Source organism: Chiloscyllium plagiosum, unplaced genomic scaffold (assembly GCF_037043375.1).
Source record: "Chiloscyllium plagiosum isolate Xiang-an unplaced genomic scaffold, Cpla_swu_hap1 HiC_scaffold_51, whole genome shotgun sequence".
NCBI classification, from domain to species: Eukaryota; Metazoa; Chordata; class Chondrichthyes; order Orectolobiformes; family Hemiscylliidae; genus Chiloscyllium; species Chiloscyllium plagiosum.
Window position 1 is genome coordinate 38,569,961 of NW_028270189.1, and position 13,782 is coordinate 38,583,742.

The following is a 13,782-nucleotide window of genomic DNA, read 5'->3' on the forward strand; positions in this document are numbered from 1 at the left end:
AGAATTGAATGCAGTAGGAATGAGTCGTAAACTCCCCAGTGGTTAGATGCATTCAGAGGACAAGGGAAGATATTTGTGGTTGGTGAGGATCAATCATCTCTGTCACAGGATATCTCACGGTGCATCCTCAAGGTAGCTTTCTTCAGCTGCTTCAACGTCTTTCCCACATCATACGGTCAGAGGCGGGAGATGTTCACTGAAGACTGTTAAGAATAATTTGTCACCTGTCCACTGCTGAAGCAGTCCACATCCATGTGCAGCAAGACCTGGATCACATCTAAACTGTGTTGCTAAAGTGAAGGTAACATTCATGTAACAGTACTACTAGAAATTTCTCTTTCCCACAGTTAAGTAAGAGGAGCTCATTCAGCACCTCAAGCTGGTTGCAACAGAATGTATTCAACCCACTGAAACTATTGGTCAAGAATAGGGATAGCCCATTCAGTCCCTCCTACCTATTACACAAGGAGGGAAGGAGTGTAGGCAGCACATCGAGGTGTTAAACAGGAGCCAGGAGTTGCCAAGTCAGGTCTTTGAGTCTCTTCCATGTGACCAGGAAGAGGTCATCAGCCTGTCAAGTCAATTATGTAGAAATAGCAAGATGTTATTGATGCCCCAACATGACAAACAGTGAAGCAGAGACTACACAGATAAACTGTTCTATGTTGTTTCTCCTGGATCCATTGTGAGTGGTACAGGTGTTACTTTAACTTGGTTTACAGAAGGTGAGAAGGGAAAGTGGATGGTTCGTGCCAAGTCTCAACGAAATAGCTTCTGTCTCCGAGAAGACAGACTGGTGTTTCGATGAAGATTAGAAACTGGTGGGAATGGCTTACTCTTTCAGGAGTAAGGTATTGTGGCTGCTGACAGATTTGTGAACAGTGCAGGTTCATACACCAACTGCATATTGAGACAGTGAGAGTTCATTCAGAGCCTGGAGCTACCTCTCAACCAACATGGGGGCTCCGGGCAGGTATGTGAACTATTGGGAATCAAATATCATGGAAAAATGTAATATTTCACCTGACCAGTGTCTTTGTCTTGACAATATGAGTGTTAGTGCATAATCTTCAAGTTTAAATGTAAAAGCGTGTTATTTGCTCTCGGTGCCACGGATTAAACACTCATTTTCCTCACATTTTCCTCACGGTACCATCATCCAGGAATAAGTCTGGTAAAACTATTTTGCACTGTCTCAGTTGCAATGAAATCATTCCTTATAAAGGAGAGAGAATCTGTACTCAGTGGCCTAAATACTGTCCAAGCAACACGCTACAACTGCAGGAAGATGAATTTACTTGAACACTTGAATCATTTTTTAATGAAGGACAACATACCATTTACTGTCCTGATTACTTGCTGGGTCATGTGAATTGTGTAAGTGATAACTGCAGTTCCCAATCTCTCATTTTCTAATAAATTCAAAATGAAACCGACTGTATTTGTTGCTCACGTTCAATTCATTTCTTTGCCTTGTGAGCAGCTGTGGCTACCCGATGAGCAATGACCTTTAGTCCAGAGCAGAATCTTACTCTCTGTATTCTCCCCATTACCCAATTCTCAATCCCTGTAGCATATTCACCCCTTACACAAGGACTTTAATGTTCTTCACTTACCTGTCAAAAGCCTCCTGAAAATACAAATACACTGTTCCCATTGGTTCTCATTTGTCGATGTCACAATCATCATCCTCCACAAACTCCAAGTGGCTTATCAAAAACGATTTCCGGGGATCCAAGATGGCGGCGACCCAGCAAGTCTGAGTATACAGTGCTCCTCCCAAGACTTGGGCAAAGTGGGTCACCCACCCCGACCACACTCACTAAATTATTCAAAATTGCTTTTGCTTAATGTATTTTGTTGTTGAATATTGAATTTAAACAATTTAATCTTCAGTAAAAATAACTAGACGGAAGGGAGCCCGCAGCTCTCATCAAGCAGGACCCCCTCCCCCTCCCTCTCCAGCTGCGGCAGAGGCATCCGAAGCCGCCCGGGGGGATTTACCTACGGTGGCGAGCCTTGTGGAAATCATCTTCAAACTGGATGCGAAGATCGACGCTTTTATTGAAGAATCCCGAAGTCAATGGGACTCATTCTCGGCCGCGCTGCAAAAGCACGACCCAGACATTAAGGAAATCGAGCGTCGAGTCTGAGGGGCGGAGCTAAAGGCCGCGACCTCCGAAACTACGCTGCAATCGGCCGTGGATCAGGTCCGGAATGGAGGTCGTCGAAAAAATATTCGTTTGCTGGGCCTTCCCGAACGGGAAGAGGAAGGACAGCCTACAGTGTTTCTCGAACAGTGGCTGCCACAGCTTTTAAATCTGGACGCTGGATAAGGATAGAATGGTCTTACCGGGTCGCAATATGCGGGCCTGGCTCGAACCAGCGCCCCCGCCCGGTCCTGTTCCGGCTGCAGAGCTATAAGGAGAGACAGATACTCCTAGAAGCCTCTAGAAATCATGGAAAAGATCCCCAAACCATGATCTATAAAGGATCCAAGATCATGTTATTCCAGGAGTTTTCCCCAGCTCTGGTACGAAAGAGGAAGGCATTCAATGAGGCGAAGAAGTGTTTAAGGAACTCAAATATTCAGTAATCCTTATGCTACCCAGCGATGCTACGCTTTAACCATGAAGGATCGGTGTATAACTTCAGATCGCCGGAAAAGGCCAAGAATATTTGGACTCTCTTAGATAAATTGTAACAGATAATTGATGTTGATTTGCCTTCCCCCCATTCCGGTTTATATCCCCCCTTTTAAATATATTCATACCCTTTGTTTACCTTACTGTTTCATATTATCTTGGGGGGTGGGGAGAGGGATTTATTTATTTGTTCTCTACATAACGATTTTCTCCCCCCCCCCCTTATATATATATATATTAACATTACTGAATATATCCAGGTGTTGGTGTGGGTGGGGGCATGGGGGTAGGGTGCTCACTGTTAACTCTAGCTTTGTAGTATATTTCCATTGTTCTTCATCCTATTGAGGAGCATCTGGATCAATGGTGGGGCATTGGTTGGGAGAGGATACTATGGACTTTTGGAAAGGAAGTGATAACTCCTGGGAACCAAGGGAAGAATCTCCGTTTAAATAAGTTTTATATTTTTTTAATCTCGAAATAGTTTTTTATTATACTGTTGTGAGTGTATTAGAAAACCTTTATTTTTGTGAATTTTATATGCTCTATGCTCGGGATGTTCTGGATAGGGTTTCTCCTCCCGAGGGGTCTCGGATTTACCCGAACGATTATGGTTGAGAAGTCGGTTAAGTGGTGCACCTGGAATGTCAAGGGGTGTAATTCACCAGTCAAAAGGAAGAAAATATTATCAAATCTCAAGAAAGAAAGGGTTGACATAGCTCTCCTACAGGAGACACACTTACTGAGTAAAGAACACCTGAAATTACAACAGTTTTGGATTTCATCAGGCCTTTTTCTCTTCTTTAACTCAAAAAGTAGGGGAGTTGTTATTGTTATTCGGAAGAATTTCCCTTTCAAACTCCTAAATCAGACAAAAGACGAATCTGGATGATATATTCTGATGAAAGCCCTTATAAATGGTGAGGAATATGGATTTTAAATTTGTATTGCCCCCCAGCACATCCTTTTAAATTTATAACGGAAGCCTTCTCAAAATTGATGGCTCTTGATGGCGAGGAACAATGAGACATTCCCTCCGTATTGGCGCGTGGACCACTTCTGGATGAAAGATAGTAAATTTGTAAGGTACTTCTCTGCAGAATTTAAAACTTTTTTAGAAATTAATTTAGGTACGGCTAGCAACCCATCAATGATGTGGGAGACCATCAAAGCTTACGTGCGAGGTTTGATCATCTCATACTCAGCGACCCAGAAGAAATTAATCGAAAACAACAGCGTCTGCTCGAAGTTCGCTTAAAAGTGGCTGAAACAGCATACCTTGATAAACCATCTATTATATAATTGCAAAGCATTACGGCCCTTAGGACAGCTCTAAACACCACGCTTATCGAAACGGCTAAGAGGGAAAAAGTATTTGCAAAATAAATGTTATATGAATTTGGCGATAAACCGGGTAGATATTTAACATTTCTTGCAAAGAGAAAGAAGGGCCCTCAAACTATCACGTCTATCAAGGAACGTACGGGTAATTTGACTCATGATCCTAAAACGATGAACGCAATCTTTAGAAAACTTTATTCTGATTTGTATAAATCGCAGGATTGTGAGGATAGGACTAGGAGGATACAATCATTTTTTTAAAAATGTGACCATTCCGGAACTAACTCCGGAACAGGTATCGGTCTTGAACGGTCCCCTAACAATCCAAGAAATACTTGACGCAATCAGGCAACTTCAGAGCGGTAAGGAACCTAGCCCAGATGGCTTTCAAGCTGAATTCTATAAAGAATTTACAGGAATATTGGCTGGTCCACTTATGGACATGTATAACTACACATACAGTCAGGGCTTTCTCCCGCCTTCATTGAAAGAGTCAAATATCCCTCCTATCCTTAAAGAAGGAAAGGACCCAGAAGATTGCGCGTCATACAGACCAATATCCTTGCTAAATGTAGATTTTGAAATCCTTTCTAAAACGTTAGCATTGAGGCTAGAAAGGGTATTACCACATATCATAAAGGAGGATCAGACGGGATTTATTAAGAGCTGTAGACCATCTAATAATATTTGAAGGGCTTTGATTCAAGCCTGCCATCAGGGAAAGATACCAGGAGTAGTAGTCTCATTAGACGCGGAAAAGGCATTCAATAGGGTTGAATGGTCATATTTGTTTTACACATTGGAGAGGTTTGGCATTGGAAAGGTGATAACCAAATGGGTCACAACATTGTATAGTGATCCCAAACCAGTTGTGGTTACCAATGCACTAGGTTCGGATAGCTTCAGTGTGGGTAGGGGCTGCCGTCAGTGATGTCCTCTCTCGCCATTGTTATTTACGCTAATAATTGAGCCACTAGCAGAAGCTATACGGGCTGACCCTAATATAATAGCCCTGAGGATTGGTACAGGTAAACATAAAATTACCTTTTATGCAGATGATGTTCTTCTGTTCCTCAGTAATCCTCTGATGTCCGTACCTTGCCTAATCCAAGTTATTAATACATTTATGCATTCTCAGGCTATAAAATTAATTTCTCAAAATCGGAGGCTATGCCAATGGGTGGCCTAGCTGTGATACCCCACTTAGTGGACGGATCCCATTTTCCCTTTCGGTGGTCCCTAGAGGGTTTCTTATATTTAGGCATTTTTATTACCCCAGTATTTGTTCAGTTATACAAGACTAACTTTGTGCATTTACTGGAAAGGATAAGGCATTTTGGGAAGATTTTCTCTTCCTTCCTCTGTGGAGACAGAACCAACATATTCACCTCACCGGACGGAGATGGCCTCTGTCACCTTGTGAGTACATGAGAGAATCGCACTCTGGCCAAACGGATGCTTCACCCACTCCTGCATGGAAAGTTTCAGAATCAAAACAGTTGATGGGCATTTTGAGTAGTCCTCTCCCTGGTGTGAGACTACAGGTTATGCTGGAGCAGGTTTCACAGCTCTGTGACCTCCTCATTGTTGAAATTAACTGGATTCACACTTTGCTCTTGGAAACCATTCAACATTGGGAAATATTTGTGGAAATCTCAGAAAGGATAGTGTAGTGTCCTGCTCCTTCCTATGCAGTCTCTGTAGACCCAGACTCTCTCCAAACTGCAGTGCCAAAACCTTGTCCAGAGTGGGGACACCAGACCCTCAGATTTCCCTAAGTCATTGTAGTAGTTGATGACACAAACCCAAGAAAACAATGCAGAGAACCTCCTCTCACTTTCCAGTGACGGGTACAAGTCAAATCTCTGTATACACGTCACACCCACTCAGAGTTAAGAAATGATTTTTTCTCCTCAGTTTCTATTCCTGGCTGAAAAACCATTGCAGCTCTGCACAGTCCCCGTGAGCTAAAATACTACTGGTTCTGTTCTCCATGGAAGTAGTTGACAATGTAACTGAAAAACTTTCTGTACCTCAGTCACAATAACAGCAACACTACCATTACCAGTGTAGATACTGGGATTGCGATGGTCTAGGGCGATTATCTCCAGACTATTAATCCTTGGGCCCAGCTAACGACTCAAACCTGGACTTGGACCCGCCTCATCAGATTATGGAATTTGAATTCAATGGAGTATTTGGGTTAACAATCTAACGAAAGATTGTCAATTGTTAAATAAAAACAAACATCTGGCCCACTTGTGTCCTTCGTGGAAGGAAATCTGTTATCCTCACGTGGTCAGGCCTACATGTGACACCAGACCCAAAGCAATATGATTGACTCTCAACTGCCCTTTGAAACGGCCATTCCATCCATTCAGTTATATCACGACAAGGTCTCAAAGAAATGAAACTAGACAGATCTAAACACTGGCAGACTACAACATATGGACTGCTATGGTTCAAGAAGGCAGCTCACCAACAACTTCTCATGGGCAATCCGGAAAGGGAAATATATACTGGCCCAGCCAGTTACACCCATGCCGCATTAATGAATTAAAGAAGATGACCACACTCAGGAAAGAGAGACAGAGGGGACAAAAAGTATGGAATGTACAAAGACCTTGTTCATTAAAACCTCTGGATTAATGAGCCAGGGACAGAATGAAAATAACATTAGTTAGGAGACAGAAAGGAATGGGAGCAGTGGTTGTGGAGATTTGAGGGGAATACAACAATATTTCCATAGTCACCATCACGCCTTCTGGCAGACAGAATGAAATGCAACGCAAAGCAACGAAACTTATTGCATTTGGGCAAGAGAATGCTGATTGCTGATATGGTTCTGTGGGTCAGGGATTAGCATGACATTTTCACATGGCGATTCCAACCTCAGGCGAAGTTCTGTGTGGAGTTTGCATATTGTCGCCACGTCTGCATTTATTTCATCCCACAGTTCAAAGATATGTAGAATAGGTGAAATAGCCAAGCTAATCTTCTCATTGTGTTCACCGATGTGTAGGTTAGGCACAATAGTGAGGGGTCAATATCGGGGGGTAGAAGAATGGGCCTGGTCAAGTTACTCTTCCAAGGAGCTGTTTCCACACTACATGCATTTGATGAATGCGAACAGGGCAATTTAAAATGGAAAGAATAGTATGCTACATACGTTTTTTAATCACTGGATATGCAGTTCGACAGGGTTGTGCACAGAAAGAACATAAAACATTCCACTGCAGTGCAGACCCTTCAGCCCTCGATGTTTGGCCAACCTATGAAACCAATCTGAAGTCCATCTAAACGACACTACTCCATTTTACATCCATATGCGGTGCTGGATCCTGTGGCTGCTAGACTGCGCTGCAGCAGGTTTTGCGGGAACCAATAAAAGGGAAACCTATAATTGTAATCTTTCTGCCTGCTGCAGATACACCCCTCCATTTCATACATCGGTAAAGATGGTCACTACACAGTCCTTATGGGGAGCAAGGGCTATCTTCACATTTTGCAGACCCTCCACACAATGATATGTACTGAATGGTACAGACTTTAAAAAGGTTGAACAACTAATGATGAGGCATCCATGAGGCACAATGGCCCATCGGCGGCGGCAGCAGCATCGTATTCAGTACAACTCATACAGTCTGCAACTTCCTGGACCGACATACCTCCCACTGTACAGTAACCATCACGGCCCGACATACCTCCCACTGTACAGTAACCATCACGGCCCGACATACCTCCCACTGTACAGTAACCATCACGGCCCGACATACCTCCCACTGTACAGTAACCATCACGGCCCGACATACCTCCCACTGTACAGTAACCATCACGGCCCGACATACCTCCCAATGTACAGTAACCATCACGGCCCGACATACCTCCCACTGTACAGTAACCATCACGGCCTGACATACCTCCCACTGTACAGTAACCATCACCGCCCGACATACCTCCCACTGTACAATAACCATCACGGCCCGACATACCTCCCACTGTACAGTAACCATCACGGCCCGACATACCTCCCACTGTACAATAACCATCACGGCCCGACATACCTCCCACTGTACAGTAACCATCACGGCCCGACATACCTCCCTCTGTACAGTAACCATCACGGCCTGACATACCTCCCACTGTACAGTAACCATCACGGCCTGACATACCTCCCACTGTACAGTAACCATCACGGCCCGACATACCTCCCACTGTACAGTAACCATCACACCCTGACATACCTCCCACTGTACAGTAATCATCACGGCCTGACATACCTCCCACTGTACAGTAACCATCACGGCCCGACATACCTCCCACTGTACAGTAACCATCACGGCCCGACATACCTCCCACTGTACAGTAACCATCACGGCCTGACATACCTCCCACTGTACAATAACCAGCACGGCCAGACATACCTCCCACTGTACAGTAACCGTCACGGCCTGACATACCTCCCAATGTACAGTAACCGTCACGGCCTGACATACCCCCCCACTGTACAGTGACCGTTACTGCCTGACATACCTCCCACTGTACATTAACCATCGCGGCCTGACATACCTCCCTCTGTATAGTAACCGTCATGACCCAACATACCTCTCAGTCTACGGGAGCCATCAAATGTTTAGCACTGCTCCCTCACAGCGCCAAGGTCCTCAGTTCAATTCTGGCCTTGGGTACCTAACTGTGTGGAATGTGCACATTCCCGCTGTGTCTACATGGGTATCCTAAGACAGTCCAAAGATGTGCAGTTCAGGTGAATTGGCCACATTAAATTGCGAATTGTTTTAGTCATAAGGAAATGGGTGTGTGTGGGTTACTCTCCGGAGTGTTGACGTGGACTGGTTAGGCCGAAGGGCCTGTTTCCACACTGTAAGGAATCTAATCTACTCTCCAAGGTTCAAGTCAGGAATATGATGGAATAATCACTTGACTGAATGAGTGCAGCTCCAACAGTATTCTAGTATGCACTTATTAGCAACAGGCAACACAGTTGCATGGGGAAAATCATGTTTCACAAACTTGATTGAATGTTTTGAGGAAGTGACAAAATTGATTGATGAGAGTGTGGGGCTGGATGTTGGCCGTTTGGACCTTAGTAAGGCCTTTGATATAGTTTCTTATGGCAGGCTCATACAGAAGGTGAAGGGAATTGGGATCAGCGGTAAGATGGAGGGAGAACTGCTTGGCCACTGAAGACAGAGTAGTGGTGGAACAGTGTTTTTGTGACTGGAGATCTGTAAATTGATTGGCGGAGTTGGAGATTGTGAGGATGATTGCCAGAGAATACAGTAGGATATAGGTCAGCTGCAGATTTGGACAGAGAAAACACAAATGTAACTTTGTATGGACAATTGTGACGTGGTGCATTTTGCAAGGTCTAAGGCAGGAGCGAAGTATAAAATGGATGAAAAATACTGATTGCATCAGCATCCGAAGGGATCAAGGTGTACACCATGCAGTTCCCTGAAAGTGGCAACACAGGTTGATAGGGTGATCCAGAAGACTGACGGCTAACTTGCAGACATGTATCGGAGCATGCAGTATGAAAATTAGCAGGCCATATTGCAGCTGTAGGGAAACTTAGTTCGAGGTACATTTAGAATATTGTGTACAGTACCGGTTGCCACACGGTGTTGAAGTGTTGGAGAGGGTATGAAAACGTTTTACCAAGGATGTTGTCTGGTTTGGAGGGTATTAGCCAGAAGGAGAAATTGAACACACATGGTTTGTGTGCACCTGGGCATCATTGACTATGGGGCTACCTGATAGATATTTACAAAATTATCAGAGGCATAGATAGAAGGACAGTTAGAGGCTTTTTCCCCCCCAGAGTAGAAATATCAAGTTCTCAGGACCGTAGGTTTTAGGTAAAAGAGAGCAAGTTCAGGAGATGTGTTAGGTAAGCTTTTTTTTGGTTTTGGACAGAATGTGAAGGTGCCTGAAACGCACTGATAGAGGGGAAGAAGCCAAGATAGCAAGGAGGGAACAGAATGACATAGAGGGTTTCGGAGCAAAAACTTTTGTTTTAACTTTAGAAAGGCATCATGTGTCAGTGCGGGTTTGCTGGGCTGAAGGGCCTGTTCCTGTACTGGACTGTTCTTTAAGACAATATTTGAGCGCGGGAGTGGCGAGATGCTCACTGAATGATTACTGATGATCAACAGCCACACATTATTGTGGATTCCGCCCCCCCCCCCACCAACCACCATCAACTTGCAGCTTCATTTCCTCCCCCACTGTGGGGAAACTCAATATAGAGAATTTGACATGAAAGTCAGACCTGGTACCTGGTGACTCCATCTCGCCGCTCGCTCCTGCAGGTTTCTATCCAGAACACCAACGTCTTGGGGGAAAATGCATTAACAGAAGCTGCATGTACTCCACACCCACCAATGCTGACATCTGACACATGCCAGCTTCACCATGCATTCCCAGCACATCTCCGACCCCCTAACAATACGCTTCTGTACTTTAATGCTGCAGCTCAGGGTGCACTGACAACTCTCATTGCAATGCTACTGCAAGGACACTGTGCTCAGGGACACACACCCAGCTCATGGATTGTCCCTCTGGGCTGCTCACTCCGTGTTTGTACACACTCACTTTGAGCTGACTTGAATGCTCACAGAATGCCTTATCCTGCCCTCAGCAGTGTTTCCCCTCAGCCAGAGCTACCAGGCTCACCCGCCTGCTGTATTGTCTTGGTGTTTAGCACAGACACAAACCCAGGAAGCTTGATATCATTGTCCACAGTCAGTCACGGTCACGGTGCCCAGCACAGTCAGTCAGGGGGAGTCTCAGATCCCCATCTGGGAGTTTGGACACAATCAGTCAGCCTCTTGTGGTTGTTATGGTCAGGATCCATCCCGTGAGGGGGCGAGAAGCAGAATGTTTGGAGCCCCCTCTCCCTCTTGGCTCTTTCTGCTCTCGTGTAGAGTGTGGAATTGTTTGTAACAGCTGGTACAGACCGAGAGAAGGTGCTGCATTCAGTGAGAGTGGGATAACATGAGCCTTTGTGGGAGGTGGATGCAGTAACAGAGAGACAGTGAGGGCGAGCTCACAAAGTGCAGATGGTGGTACTTGCCATGGTGGAGTGGAGAAGGTCACTGACCTCCTTCCAACACTGCTGGGCATTCATCCAGCAGGCTGGCACCTCACTGACACAGGGGTCAACCACCAACCAAGCTGGCAGGGTATCGTATCATGGCTACCCCTGCCAGTCCTGGAGGAAGATAATGTCCCTCTCGTTCACCATGCCATCCAGCAGAACCTCAGCGGCTTGGTCTCAAAGTTAAGTCCCAGTTTTACCCCCTATGCCATGTCTTGGGCAGTTTCAGATTGACAATCTAAGAGTGTAATGACTTTTTACTAATGGCCCCTGGAACAGGGAGGCTGGTGCATTCTGGGATATCAAGGCAGTGGCAGTTGTTATGATGAAGGGGAAAATCATCGTGTTCGTGTCAGTTGAGAAGATAATCACGTGTGCAGGGAGTGTAGTTAATGAGGCAGATTGGGGATGGTATCATGAGAAAATGCACTTCACCTTTTGGAGAGAAACCCTCCATAAATCCTGACTAAAATGAGACTTGACCAAATCATAAGATGGGTTAGGCTTCTGTCTGTCTGAATCAAAGTAGGGATGCAGTGTGAAATATTGGGAGCAACAAACTTGGAGCGGAGAATTACAAAGGAGATTCAAATCCTTAAAAAGGGGTAACACAATGTTCCAAACTGTTAAAAGGAGCAGGGGGAAAATCCCTGCCTTATAGTTACCTACATTATCCAATCCTCACTGGATGCAGGGATGGTGCTGGAGGCCTGGAGAACGGCTAACACCGCAGCTTTGTTTAATGTGGAACAAGATTTAATAGGTCGCGGCTGGAATTCTGAGACAGTGGATAAACGGTCACTGAGGAAGTCCAGGGATTCCAGGACAGTCGGTCTGGATTTGTGCAAGGAAGATCGTGTGTAATTAATCTGACTGTATCGGTCTGAGGCAGTAACTTGGAACTGCATGTGACTTCTTTGGATTTGACGAGAGATCCCATGGCAGACTGTTTAAAAACAGAAACTATGGGGTCCAGGTGAACGGAGCAAACAACCCAGAGGAGTGCAAGGCAAGGCATTTGGGGACATCAGCAATAGAGAGGAATGTACAATAAATGAGAGTCTGGTCAGTGTGGGCAGATAAATGAAGGTAGCTGGAAACATCAATCTTGTTAATGTAGCAAATGGCACAATTTCCTCTATCAGCCGAAATGCAGAATTTCAGAGCAGGAAACCTATGCTGGAACTGCATAAATAATGAGTTCAGTGACAGCTTGAGGATGGTGTGCAGTTCTGGTCACCCCATCACATGGAAGGATTGAATTGGACTGGAGAGGGTAATTAAAAGATCCGTTACCCTGTGACAGTGGAAGTGCAGTTCTGAGGAAAGATAGGAATGGAGGATGCTGAGAGGAGATTTGATTGGGATGCACATGCTGTCAGGGGCCTGGGTAGAGAGGGAAATAACATCTTGTTCCTGTTGGTAAACTGCTTTACCAGTGGTGAATATTTAATGTAATTGGCTGAAATATCAGAAAAGTGGTGAGGAAAGTTGTTATTTTACCCAGAATATGGTTGGGATCTGGGAGGAACACATGGAAGCCAAGTAGAGGCAGAAACTCTCAAACCATTTTAAAAAGGTGCTGGGATCTGCAGCTGAAGGCCTATAGGATCCGGGGAGACAGAACTAGGACTTTAAAAAAAAAACATTACCTCTTGTCCAATGCAGACAGTGGACAGATTGATCTTGTCGAAACTGCTATTTTCTGAAGTTTTCAAAGATTACCAATATCTGATAGAATCAATACGCAGAGATGAGGGTGAGGGCAAGGAGGAGCAGTATGTGAATTGATTAGCATCACAATATTAGTGATCGCATCCTTTATACACAATGCTCCTTCACTGCGTTGGCCTATTTATCCTTCCTGTAGAAATGGGGAAAACCTTTAATTATCCAGTTCCCAGTCATGGTCACACTGCAGCCCCATCTCCATAATCCCAGCTACACCTGAGCTGGTTCACCCTGTTTCAAGTTAACATTTCACTGGCCTCGTTGAAAAGTTCCCAGCTTCATTCTTGCCCCATTGAAGGCTGCTCTCAGTCAACTAATGCTTCTCACTCTCAATTATTGCATAGCATTCTCTATCATCATCCTGAACGTTACAATAAAATGATCGCTGCCCCCCAAAACGTTCCCCAATGGATCCACTTACCCCACCTCTTCCCCAAGGACCAGGTCCAACAGTACATGCTCTCTTCGGCTGGACACATACTCCTGCAGTGAGCTCTCCTCCATGTAATCCAGGAACACTCGCCCCTCAGGACGCTGCACCACCAGTAACCCAGTCAATACCTGAATAAATTAAGTTTCTCATTATAACTAATCTGTAATACTGTCTTCGCTCTCAAATGACTCTGCATATTTATTCTCTCCATCGTTTCTTTGGTTGTTGGCTCACAGACTGTACCTCACAGCTTAATTGTACACTTTTTGTTCTGTAGCTCCAGCCAAATTCATTCTGTCCTAGGACGGATCCTCTTTCTCTTGGACTCCTTAACTAACGCTAATCTAAACCAATACTTCTACCTTCATCCTTTCCCTTCCTTTCTATCATTTCAGAATCCCTTATACCGAGCAATATTTAATATCCTGTCCTGCCATTCCTTGAGCCAGCTCTCGGTAATCAGTACATCAGATTTCCACACACCAAACTGCTTCTGTAACTCCGCACACTCC